The sequence below is a fragment of the Hetaerina americana genome, unplaced genomic scaffold (assembly GCF_022747635.1).
Source record: "Hetaerina americana unplaced genomic scaffold, ioHetAmer1.1.p SCAF_4, whole genome shotgun sequence".
NCBI classification, from domain to species: Eukaryota; Metazoa; Arthropoda; class Insecta; order Odonata; family Calopterygidae; genus Hetaerina; species Hetaerina americana.
This window is the reverse complement of record NW_027286985.1, coordinates 71,441,269-71,454,650: the sequence shown is the minus strand read 5'-3', so window position 1 is coordinate 71,454,650 and position 13,382 is coordinate 71,441,269.

The following is a 13,382-nucleotide window of genomic DNA, read 5'->3' as shown; positions in this document are numbered from 1 at the left end:
CTCTTTCATGATAAATTTGTAATTTTTCAGAAAACAGTAGGGTTAAAACAATGTGGTTTCTTTAAGCAGTATACTGACATGGATTGATTACACCTCGCTGTAGCTCATTGGAATGATATACTAAAAGTTATATTATATTCAGAATTATTAAAACCTAATATATAATCATAATTAGGCCTTGAGTATTACAAATAGGGAAAAGATAAAATGTGTAAAAAGACAACAAAACAAAATAATATCGAAATAGCAGTATCGACTTTAGGCATGCTCATTAATTCGCAGATATCCAGGCATCAAAATAAGATCATTTATGTTAATTTTTCTCACAATATTGACATTAAACTGAATCACGCTAAATATTAGGTGTAATGACGTTTGAATTTCACAAATCCTAATTTTACTAACAGTTTTCAAGAATAAAATCGGCTCTCGTGGTCTGAAGTTATTCTTAATGGTATTAATGGCCTATAAACGTACCAACGGCCAATGGTACCATGCGCCTATAAACGTCGATAGGTTAAGTCAGAGAACTCATACCTTGTTCAACTAACTATCCCAGAAAATTGAATCCTTAAATATACGTGCAGGAGGGCAACTATCTCTTTCAATCTTTCCGGTTCCTTTTACAAATCTTTGTAGATGGATTTAACTAAGGACAGGCTGGTAGAATATACAATCATACCCAAAACAAGAAGGATTTTCCATGAAGTGTTAAATTGTAAAACAAAAGGAAGCGTCAAAGCGCGTGGTTCAAAAAAAATAAAATTGCTAACAAACGGTACTAATCAATTATATTAATCGAGAAATATGAATTCATATAGAACATCTAAGGTCAATTGGTCCCGGCAATCCTATAGGCCAGTAATCATATCTAGTTTGGAAGCCTACTCCGAAAACATGATTTCAATATGATTCAACGCAGCATGCGGCAAAGACGAAAAAGGCCGGCACAACTTCTCTGGCACAGGAAAGCGGACGCCTAATAGTATTGGTGTTGTACGCACGAGTGGAGACAAGAGAGGAGCTTTGGGAGGCGTGGTGGTGGAGAATGAGAGGATATCTTGCCGGAGCACACCAAATTTTCGTATTTTACGAGGGGCGGAGTTTGGGAAACTAGCCTCAGAAGACCAAGGTTTCCCCTTATCCTTCTCTCCATCCTTACTATGTTATTATATCTGTAAAAATGTTTTAAGTTTTATGGCATCGTGAAATGGTGAATGCGCATTCGTGTGTTTCGTGCGTTCAAAAGATGGAAAGATTGTGAAAAGAGAAATAGAGGATATGGCCGAAAATTTATTTACATTCACTTGCTTTGTGGACCTCTTAAGCCACCTCCTCCTTCCACAAGTTGATGATGCACTGCGAACCTAAGTAAACCAGAGTGAACGGGAGGAGGGAAAATGTTCAAGCGATACCAGAATATAACTTCAACAGCCTCATTCATCATTTACGTACTTTGACTCGGGAGCACATTCGTCCAACGAATTCCAACATTCAAAACCATACCTTGCTCCTTCCGGCAGTTAATGGACCAAGGCAATCGCTTCGGTGAACGAATAGGTTCACACTTTTAAGTAGTCAACTCACAACTTATCGTGCTTCATGAATAATTGGTAGTTAAGTTATAAAAATTAAATACCACCTTTCTGACAAACTTTTTAAAATAGAACAAATGCATACGCCTACGTTACCCACCAAATATTGGTGAATGTCTATTCGTCGTCTTTCATCCCTTTGAGAAGTCTCGCGAACTTCCCGTGCATGTTGCAAAATACGGGAGATGAACGACAAAAACTAATACTCGGAAGTAGCAGCACACTTGTGTTCGATTAAGAATTAATATTTCTCAACGAAGAATTAATACTCGAATCATTTAGGTAAGCTATTAGGGATAAAATAGTGGCTTAAGGACCACCGGTTAATAAAGGATAAGTTAAAGAATTTTACAGCATACTGTCTAGGCAGTTAACTTCAGAGCAGAATATTAATTTGGATGCCCCCTTTGAAAACCAATGAATTGGACTTTTGAGGCAGTAGAATTCTGAGCAACAATATTGTGATTATTAAGTTTCTTGAAGAGTAGGGCCTAGGGACTCAATTTCATAATTTGATTTATAGAAATTAAAGAAATATTTGATTAGATTTTATGCAGCAAGTTGAAATGTATGCTTACGTTTTGAAATGACCTCTATTAATTATTCTGATAAAATATTTACTCACACAGACAAAAGAGTTCTTTAGGATTTTACTCAGGTAAAATTTTGCTCGGACAAAAGGGCAAATTCACAAGAGATACATACAAGTAATTACGATGGTAGGAATAACTGAGGGACATGAGTTAAGGTAAGGAATAGGAATTTTACGCGATATGTGATAATTAATGCGTTCTCAACTAACAAATGCCATGCTAGACGCATGGCACAAATAAACCGAAATATTTATTTGGTTTTTTAAAATGTATTTACGGCAGTTTAAAGTTAATTGCCTTTCGTGTCATCCTAAACTTTGGTTCATTTGAGAGTCAGGTGAAACTAATAATAGCAATAAAAAGTATTCTGAATGGATAAAACCCATCATTATGAATTATCACCCAATTAAAATTCCTTGGAATACTCTATACGAGTATTTAATGCATATATACGGTTTCAAGAATACAAATCTTCGAAGAAACCAGTGGTACAGTAAACGGAACTTAGTACGGGTAAATGACACACATTTAGGCTTAGTTCGAGGTGAACTTTCCTTACCTTTCCAAGCCAAACTTTAGATTGATTGTTAGGGGCAGAATACTCAAATATTTTTTAGGATAATCTTCTTGTATACATTTATGTTATCCTGGTTTCAACTTCTTCAAGCGACAAATATGAATGCATTCGTATAATTCCTTATTTTTACACGCAACTGAATTTTAAGGAGTGCTATTTGGATAATGAAATTTCACTTTTTATAATTATAACGACCAAATGAAAAATTGATTTCTGCACAAAACTTGGCAGAACGATGGACTGGCCATAAAATAGCCAACGATTAATCGCAGAGAACAAAGCATATTGTCATTATCAGTAACCTACCGGCTAAGACTCAACACCGATAAATTTCTTAGCCTATCCTTACAAATACAACGCAACAATACTCCCCTCTTTAATTCAGCATAATGCTTTCCTATACTCCGTCCAACATCCTTACCTTACTTCAACCCATCCTCGCTCGCCTAACAATCACCCCTCCATCACAATCTTTAACATTCCATTGCCAATCAAAATACTTTTTCACCTTTCTTACCTCCTATGTGTTTCACCAAACAAACATCTCTCCTCCGCCACCATACTATCTAGGCACGTCCTCATTTTTTTCCTTTCTGTCTACTACACCTTCTCTATCGTTCTCCGCACCCACATTTCAAAATTCTACATCCACGGCTATCTTCCTCCTTCAATGACCATGTTTCTGCGGCGGACAAAACTACGCACCGTTTAAAAGTTTCAATGAGACTTTTCTCAACAAGCTTACTCTCATCCATTTCCTCCTCGTGAAAGCTTCTTTGCCTGATGCAATGCGTCCTTACTACTTTGACTTTTTTGGTCCAAAATACTTCCGAGATAGATATACTGTTCCACCTGCTCCAGTTTTCGCCCTCATTTATTAACGTTTAACTTATTCTTTCTCTCTCTCGAAAATCGCATGACCTTTGTTTTGTTTACATTTATTCTCTTCTCTTGCAACCCCTTGGCTGACTGGCAAACTGAATCTTGATTATTAGAACCCCTAGAACCAATGTAGAATCCTCAAATACAGATAAGAAGTGTGAATACTGCATCTTTTAGGAATATTTTGTGAAGCCTAAAAGGATCGAATAGAATTGTTGCTGGTCCTTACGCACCAAATGTCTTTGAGATAGTTCATACAAACGATAGATTACAAGTATCCCAGTGGACATGCAAGTTACCAGATGTGCTTAGGAAAACCAAATATAATTATATATCTAAATCAATTGGGCTTATACCTATCACTGCCTAAATCACCTCTCCTTCATAACTATACTAATACTACTAAAAATGCATTTTTGTGATACTACGAAGCAAATTCCTCTCACGTCGTCTACTTTCAGGTAGCTCCTCATGAAAAGCTTAACCCTGAACTATTAAGGCCCAAACATGTTAGATTCATATCCCTCTCAACGTCCTTCCTCTCTCAACGGGACAGAAAGCTTCCACGGAAGTTCAACTGCGGTGGAATGGAAGGGAGAAAACGGAACGAGACCCCTTCAGAGCGGAGCCCGAACATTCCCACTGTTGTCGACACCCCTTACGGCCCGAAGGGTGCACGCAATCAACGAGGGCGATTCCCTTGTCTCGGTCTCGAGACGCGCAAATCACTCGCCTTCAGCGCTGCTTTGGTCGTGAAGAAGGGACTGAGTCTCAAGACAAATTGTGTCGGGACGAAGGGGGAGGGAATTAGGAATGCCCCGCGGGTACGGGACGGGAGGCCTCGCCCAAGGGCCGCCCGCGGAAGGGAGAGGGGGAGAGAGAGAGAGGAAAACAGGGAGAACTGTCTTAAATTACAATGAGAAATAAACGAGTGGTTCCCGAGGAGAGTCCCCAATTAGGAAAAAGGAATCCGGCGGCATCGGGAGGCCGGGTAGGGACCCGAAACGAGTGCCGCCACCGTGCGCTCCCCCTAATTGGCGCCACCTCCCGAGTACCCCGTAACCCCAACCTCCCCGCCTCCACATTTCCTCACGTCCGACCTCCTTCCCTTCGCCCCTTAACCGAACGGACGCTTGGAATAGGCAACAACGTCGCAGAAATAATCTCTTTGAGTGGTGTTCTTGAACCAGTGCAACATCTACGCATATACTTGGATCCAAATGGGGGGAGGGGCACGGTTAGGTCCATCAGACGACACAAACTAAGAGGCAGTGCTTCAATGCCTTTTGACTTAACTTTTGGTAATACATGGCCAAAGGACAGCATAGGTAATTTAATTTTCTCTATTATAAACATTAGTAAACTCTTCCCGATTATTATCTTTGAATATCTAAGAACACGCTTGGTTAGATACAATTTTTTTTTTAAATATTCAATTCATCAAATCCCAAGCGAGCGGAATAAATACATCATGCTAATTATGCAAAAACGAATTTGGCTCGAAGACGTCTTATATAACACGTCCATAGAAACAGAAAATATTTTCTCATATTACCAATTATATGAGAATACATTAAAGGAAATACCAGTATGCTAAAATAAGGGCCAGAAATGCGAATAGTCTTTGTCTCTGAGTTTCGTGCAGTATTATCTTGGGTTATAAATCTTAGACTTAGCTTAAATGAGTCCACCAAGTAAGCTCGGTCCCTACCAGTATCTTTAGTCAGCATTCCTTCCGCATTACAAAACTTTCTACAATCTCCAGCCTTTCATTGCTGTACTTCCGTTCCACTTAGTTAATTGTAATTTAATATTTCCTTGCTTGTTTTATCTTCTTTCATCTCATTCTTTCCAACCCTTTTCATTTACTCTAGAACTTCTATATTAGCCACTGGGTCTATCCATTTTAGCGTATCCTCACATAATTATCATCTGTCCTTATTATTCTTTGCTTCTGTTCTCTCACCACAGTTAATAACTGCCTAATATTACCTAAATATAATGCGTGTCAACATTGCGCCCTTGTACTAATTTGTATCTTTTTAATATTTAATTATACTTGAAATTTTTTTTCCCAGGTCCACGAAAACGAAGGACATCGGTGAGCTCTTTCCTTTCTCTTGTCAACGATACGTACTGCACAGTGAACGTACCATCCAAAGTGATCCGTGATTAAAAAAGTGGTTCCCTTATTTTTTTTTAATTGTATTTGCTTCGATTTTGCATTGAATTGAATTCGACAAATGGATGCTTTTTTCGACTCTATGAAGGATATGCCTCAGATATCATTATGCTGATAGTTCGTTCAGATATTAACTTGATCACCCTGTCAGCCATTTGTTAATCCATTAACTCTTCAATTCCTCGTGACATCCGTGTATTGTGGTATGCTGTAAAAAATCTATGTATTTTTGGTATATTCAATGTAAGCATCCTTCATTCTATTCTATGGTTTGATGCTCTACTTGGCCTCGGAATACCTGAAATAGATTTGAGAATTGAGAATCTTTTGAGAATCTCACACTGTCAAGCAAAAACATTGCTTTTGGAGAAAGGGAATATTTTTTCGGAAGCATGTATCTAAATTCTCAGAAACGAACTGTGCCTAAGTTCATTGTAACACAGGAGAGGGTGGAGGATGATGCGGGAAGGGGGAAGAAGGGTAGATAATCCGCCGCTTTGACCCATTTTTACAAATATGACGCGTTTTTTCTCTTTCAACTTCGGCATGTCAAAGCTTTCGTCACCACGACATAAACATAAATATATATATATATATATATATATATATATATATATATATATATATATATATATATATATATATATATACATATATATACATATATATATGCATATATATACATATATATACACACACATATATATATATACTATATATACACTTATATGTATACATACATATATATATACACTTATATGTATACATACATATATATATATACACTTATATGTATACATATATATATATATATATATATATATATATATATATATATATATATATATATATATATATATATATATATATATATACTTACACACGTCGAAGAAACTTCTTTTAAGGTGGCTCAAATTTGACTCACAATAAGTTAATATCTACGAATATATGTCCACGTATTAGAACTGATTTATCTGTACTAACAAAAAGAGCTATCGAAGAAAGTATAGTGCGCTAAATATTGAAAATGTTGACTATATGGATGTAAGTGAATTCATAAAATACGATAATATTGATGAACCATTGCGAAATCTGACTCATCATTCCTCAACAGTTTATTTTGTTTGGCAAGAAAGCTTTATTATAACTTTTAAACTAATGGAAAAAATGAATAGTGATAGGGTGCGAGTTTCTTGTACTAATTTATTGTGAGATTTTATTGACTTTGGTGAACGAAACACAAAGTGTATATGTATGTATGATAGATTAGATAGATTTGTTGTCTTAGCCTGTGTCTTTTTTTCTTAATATGGTATTAAAAGGCATTCTCATGTGTGGGATTAGACTCAAGGAGAATTGAAGTCCAATGGAAGCAAAAGAGAACACCATCCTTCTTAAGACAAATATGGTTTATTTGAATTACTAAAATTCCCTCTAAAAAAGGAACATATCGCGAACTTTTAGAATTTATGATTTTTTCTTCCAGTGGTAGTACTTTCTATTGTTGAAATTCACCTGGAGTATTTCGTTCGGAGAACAAGGGGTGCACTATTAACTTAAATAGCCTACGGGGAATGAAATGATGCACGCTATCCTCTGCAGACTCGTCATAATTCAAGTCCTTAAAAAGCACTGCGTCAAAGAAAAATACGTAAAACACGACATTCAACAAGCACCTGGATTTCTGTTTACCTTAAAATTGAAAAGATACCTACTCGCACAGTTGCTCGTGATTGCCAGTTTTTATATCATGCAACACCCTTAATCAGACGGTTGAGCACCGATGGAAGCCACGAGGGATGAAGTAGAAAGAGACTTCAGCCGAAGGCACAATCTGGGATAGACGGGAACTAACACCTCGTTAGCTCTGGAGAACGTCCTAAAAACCGAGGTCTCCACGCCGTCATTTCCTTCAAGTAACCATAAAGTGACCGAATACAATTATGATTTCCGCCTTAAATCTGAGGCCCATAGTCACGTTATCAACATCAGTCTCATAAACAAGTGTTCAACCCTATCATTCAATCATTGCATTCGATTTCCTTACGACCGAGCATAGTGTTCCACACGATGCTATGCATGTACTTTTCCAGAAGACAGGAAACATAAAACGTTGATTAAAAAATAATCCCAGCATTTTCCTTGACCTCAACTTCAGGCGAGTTGATGATTGAACGTTTTCGTTGAAAATACAGAGGTTATTACAATTACCATCCTATATCCCATTCCAAATATCGTACACATTGTCTAAAAGATATTATCTCCCTAGCTTTTTTTTCATTCTGACTGATTTTAAAGTATTTTCAGTTATATTTTAGTTCTTAATAAATTTTGATTCATCAATTAGTTTTCCATCCTTCCACAGACTTTTTCTACTTATATTGATAGCATAAATATGCAATTTTCATCAGTCTTATAAATCTGAGAGGCGTGTAGTGCTCGCATTATACAGAGTATACGCCTAATTTTCCAAAACAGGAGGGCTTGGAAATGTTCGCTATCTTATAACCAAATGGCTATTTAGGTTGCTTTGGTTTTACTTGGTTAGTCACCTAACAAGAATCAACCAGATATCCACACTGGAATAAACTGCTCGTCAATTCCGTATTCATTTCATCTCCATTTTCAAGTTGTTCACCCTATTCCTATCTTTCCTCGCTTACCTAATGTCTTACCCTCTGTTATAGTTTTCAACGATTCATCGACAGTCAAAATGCTTGGTAACCATCTTCTACCCCTCCTTTGGATTTTTCTCTTTAATCTTCTTTCCTCCCCCACCATGCCTAGTACTTTTTTACTAGTTTTATTTTCCGTCTATTTTAATTTTTCAATCCTAGGCATGAACTACATACTCGGAGACGGTAGGTAACGAAAAATTCTAGGAGATTTTCTTTTGACGAGCTGGGAAGTTAAAGCTTCTATGGGTATCACTCAATCTGTGAGACATTGAACTATGATCACTTTAGTGACATCTAGTAACTGTTGACACCGGGTTCTGCTTACTCCAAAGTCTCTCCCCCACCTTACGGAACGTGTGAAAGCATTGGTCTTACGCATCTTGAAATAACTATTATTATCATTAATGCTATATGTGTAATGAATTATCGATTATTTTCATTGGTCAACACTTCGAAAAGGGCATATGCTAGAGTGCTTTACAGGGAATATTTATTGGGAGCTCAGAATAGAAGAATATTTATATTAGGGACAAATTGACACCATCGTAATATTTTTTATTCGACCTGTAACCTTTCACGGTACGACTTCTACATCATTTTAAAACTTATTGGACATCTATGGTTTAATTGATATATTTTCTACAATGGAATAAATCCTGTAAATATCTAAAAAACAAATCGAAAATCCTGCGTGGCAAATATATCCCGAAAAGACGAAGAAATATTCCCTTTGCAAAAAAATTTCAAGACAACTTCAGTTACCTTCCTTCCAGTGATGCTGATATCATTCCAGCACATGCCATGCCATATCCTGATCTCATGCCAATTTGCATGAATATGAAACATAACCACTCAATGTTACCAGAAAGATTTTACATCAAGTATGCAGAGAAACCTCAAGAGTATTCATTCGTTTTACAGTAAGGGCATGACTTTGTTGGGCTGAGCTTTTATTCACTACCTGAAGCTCTATCAGAAGTGAAGAGATGACTGGGATACAAATGAACGGATAATATCTTTCTCCGCTGAGAACATTCATTGTGCATCTATGGTTGCGCAAATCAAGAAATTTGAAATTCTCCACCTGAAAACTTTCGTGAATGTGGGAGCAGAAAGTATCCTAATACATTTAAAGCAATTCACAAAAAATAAAAATAACAAAAATGGTTCACAATCTCGAAAATCCAAATGTTTCAATCGTTATAAACCAAATGACTTAATTTACCCATTGCCCATAACAAGCAGAAAACGTTTATTCGGAAATGTATAGTAATAAACGTAACTTAGTTTTAACCTATCGAGGGATTTATCCTCCGATCCATCCAATCTCCAAAGGACCCATTTGCTCTACAACAAATTCACCGTACCCACATGCCATAAGGTGTAAAGAATTACATTTAATTGAAATTTTTTACACTCCTGGCTCAATTCATATAAACATCGGCAATGAAATCGACCTGAGCGGAAAAGTCCCTCGCTAGTAGGAACAGCGCTCAGAAATAAGGAAATAAGAGAAATTTTTCCCCGGGCTAAAATAAAAATAAAAATTCTTAAATAAATTAAAAGTCTTACATTCAAATCTCTATCATTTACACTGCGTTATGATACCATAGCAAGTACTTCGGCGGCATTCAAGAATGTTACCTAATAACCATATTTTCCAAAGCTTTTTGATTTTGTATTTACGTATGTCATTCTGTAATCTGTAATCCGAAATAAAGAATTCCAAACTAGTATATAACCTGTTGAATCCTTTTGGAGTAATTAAACGCGTTTACATCACACTTGTTTTTGCTCTTTGTTCAAAAATGGTATTTCGACAGTCTATCTTACCCATGCCAGGTATTGAAATACTTGCATCCCGAAAATACTTTCACCATTTCCGCAAAAATAAAATGATCACAGCAAAATATATCCTAGTACACGATTTGAAAAATAATTAAACATGAAAATACCGATAAATACGAGTCCAAATTATCCACATCATCTGAATCGTTCCTGCTGGAGACATTTCATCGATCTTATTAAAAGCCCATGGATGCGATATCATAGATCCTTCATTCTCAACCGAACCGGATTCGTGCGATCTAACTCACTATTTTGAGTCCAATTAGCAAAAATTAATTAAAGCGATTCAGTTGAATTATTTGCTATGAAGCATCCATCTTTAATTTGCATCAACAAAATATCATTATCCTCAGTAAACGATTGGTAAAACAGTTGCATAATGAATAACAAATCTTAATCTGCTATTCCAAGTGTCTATAATACTAGATTCATAAAGATTTTGTTGTGCAATGTCCAAGCAATAAAAATATATGAGAGCATGCAGATATCTGAGAATTGTTTTTAACTGCAATGGGTCCGAGTTCATATTAAATTGGGAAAAACCGTCCTATGATACGAAATAATTAACCCGGGTACCTATAAAAGGAACTTAACATTCCACAATATCCACTTGAAAATTGGTCGTTTGCTTTCTCTTTCTCTAAAATATTTCACCTCATGGCCTTTGTACGAAGAAGCCGATTAAAAAGTATGGCAGCAAAAGGAGTACAATAGGCACCATCATACGTGAAAATCGAGGAACATCTCGATAAAATAAACGTTTTCAAGCCACACTTGGTTGCATCTCGGCATCGGTGAAAATAATAAAATTTCGGTGCACTGCAGCATTAAATGCAGTAAACATTGAAACCGGTCGTATGTAGAATTTAAGGTGTTAATGGAAATTTTTCAAAGTGAAATGTTTTTGCATGGAAAATTTACTTGATGCTAAATAATCATCCCGGTTGAACCACGCCAATGTCTCCCAACATCGCCAAAGCCGTCGTCGCCTTCCGTCGTCTGGCGAGAATCGGTAGCCAATATGCTGAAACGGCCGCAGTGCGTGCCTCTTCCTCTCATTGTCTCTCCTCTCTACCTCCTGTCACACTTGCCCTAAATCCAGACGAAGTGCAAAGAAAAAAAAGAGGCGGCAGCGCCTCTCCCACTTCTCAGCAAGTCTTCTCACGACGGCAACTATCCGTCTCAGGTCAATGGAAGGAAAGAAAAGCAACCCTCCCTCGTCAGCGGAATGGAACAAAGACCCGACGACAGTGGTTCGATTGTTCCTCGGGACGGGATCTAGAGAGGAGGAGACGAAAACTCATTTCTCCCGTTATACTCGCGTCAGCTTCCGCACGCGGCAGCCAGGATGACTGACTGCTCAAGCCATGTAAAGCCCACTGCATTAGTCGTCCGTCCTTGAGAGACGTGTCAATGCTGGAAATTCATACACCGTGACAGTGGAGATTAATTTCTCCTTCCTCTGACGAGGAATACTTACGAAAGCCTAGTTTCGAAGAATAAGGGCGCGCGAGTGCGAGAACTGGATAACTTGAATACTATAAACATCCCGGGGATGGAAAACTACATCAAAAGGAAATGAAATATGTGAACATTTTTAAGGCAGCTTCGGGGGAAGGGTACGTATGAATAATGATTAAGTTTTAGCAATACCTGCAGGGTCAGTATATCGAATTCATCACTTAGTGGGGGAGAATTTCTCAATGTTTCTAAGTGCACAAGACCCAAAAAAATATCAGTTAAGGTACGAAGGACTTGGCAGAAGTTAAAACTGTGGATCCTAATGCCATTCTCTTAGAGCAAGTTGGTTCCCCTAGCTTTAATTCTGTTTAACATCTTTGTCATTGATACAAAGAAGTAAAGATTGTTTTTATATTTGTTTCAATAAAAGCTGAGAATTACATGTATAGTAAATCATGGTTAACCCATTATGCAGCAAAAAAGCATACAATTACGCGATGGTGCGTCTCTTTCTTTCTCCATCTTGCACAAAATGGTGAATACTGCTGAAGAAAGGGTTTTATGATATCTTCCACGGCACCAGACGAAGTAAAAGAAATCGAATTCAATAAAGAGCATGCGTTTCTCGGAATTCTGTCCAGATAACGAGAAATCCTGCCTTTGGCCCGCAAAGATATTTTCGAAAAAGTTGCAGTTGCTACGTTCAGGGCTCGTTAATTTTTTTCTCCGATTACGAATGCCCCTAAAAAATGAAATGAAGCGTATTTATGTAGAATATACGTTCGGCGGCCTCAAAAACTTTGTGGGGCACCCGGCATCCGGCCAAAAATCTTAAACATCCCCTAAAACCTCTCGGTGCCCCTCGCGAGCGGGACCACAATTTCCTCGGATTTCCCGCCTCCTCCTCTGAGCCGTTACGTAAATTGGTGAATTTGCGCGCGAGCTCGAAATAGAGGCTCGAGAAGAGGACTTCGGTGGGGAAGGGGTGCCCATACGCGCCCTCCTTTAAAAGTAATGACAAGGGCGGGTTCCAGGGGATCCCAAAGACGCCGGCCTGCCCTTCATAAGCGGCGGGCCAACCACTCAGGCTGCCTCTTGGGAGCCATCAATTCCATTTGCTTTTTTTTCCTTGCACTTCTTTTTGACCGAGAGTTTCCGTAAATTATGGCCGTAAAAATCCGTGGCGCCTGCTCTCTTCGCAGCCATAGGTATGTAGAGCCTACCGGCGGCCGCGCGTGAAGTGGGTGGAGGGGAGAGGGGTGTGCCCATTTTTCGTGACCCTTCGAAAGATTATGAACACCACAAGGGGAAACAACTACTACAGCCTCGGCCGCTGCAAAACACGATGGCAGGGACGCAGACCGTTTAGATATATGTACCTACCGACCACAATTATCGACAAATGATCCTTTTTTTATATCTTTTCGACCGATTGTTGGGAGGACGTAAACGCTCATTCAGCAGCGTAAATACACGTTTAGTGATGGAAATTTTCACGTTGAAATTCTGCGGGAAATCAAAACTCGACCAAAACTTCTCGGGATTTTTTCCTCCGCCCTACCAAGC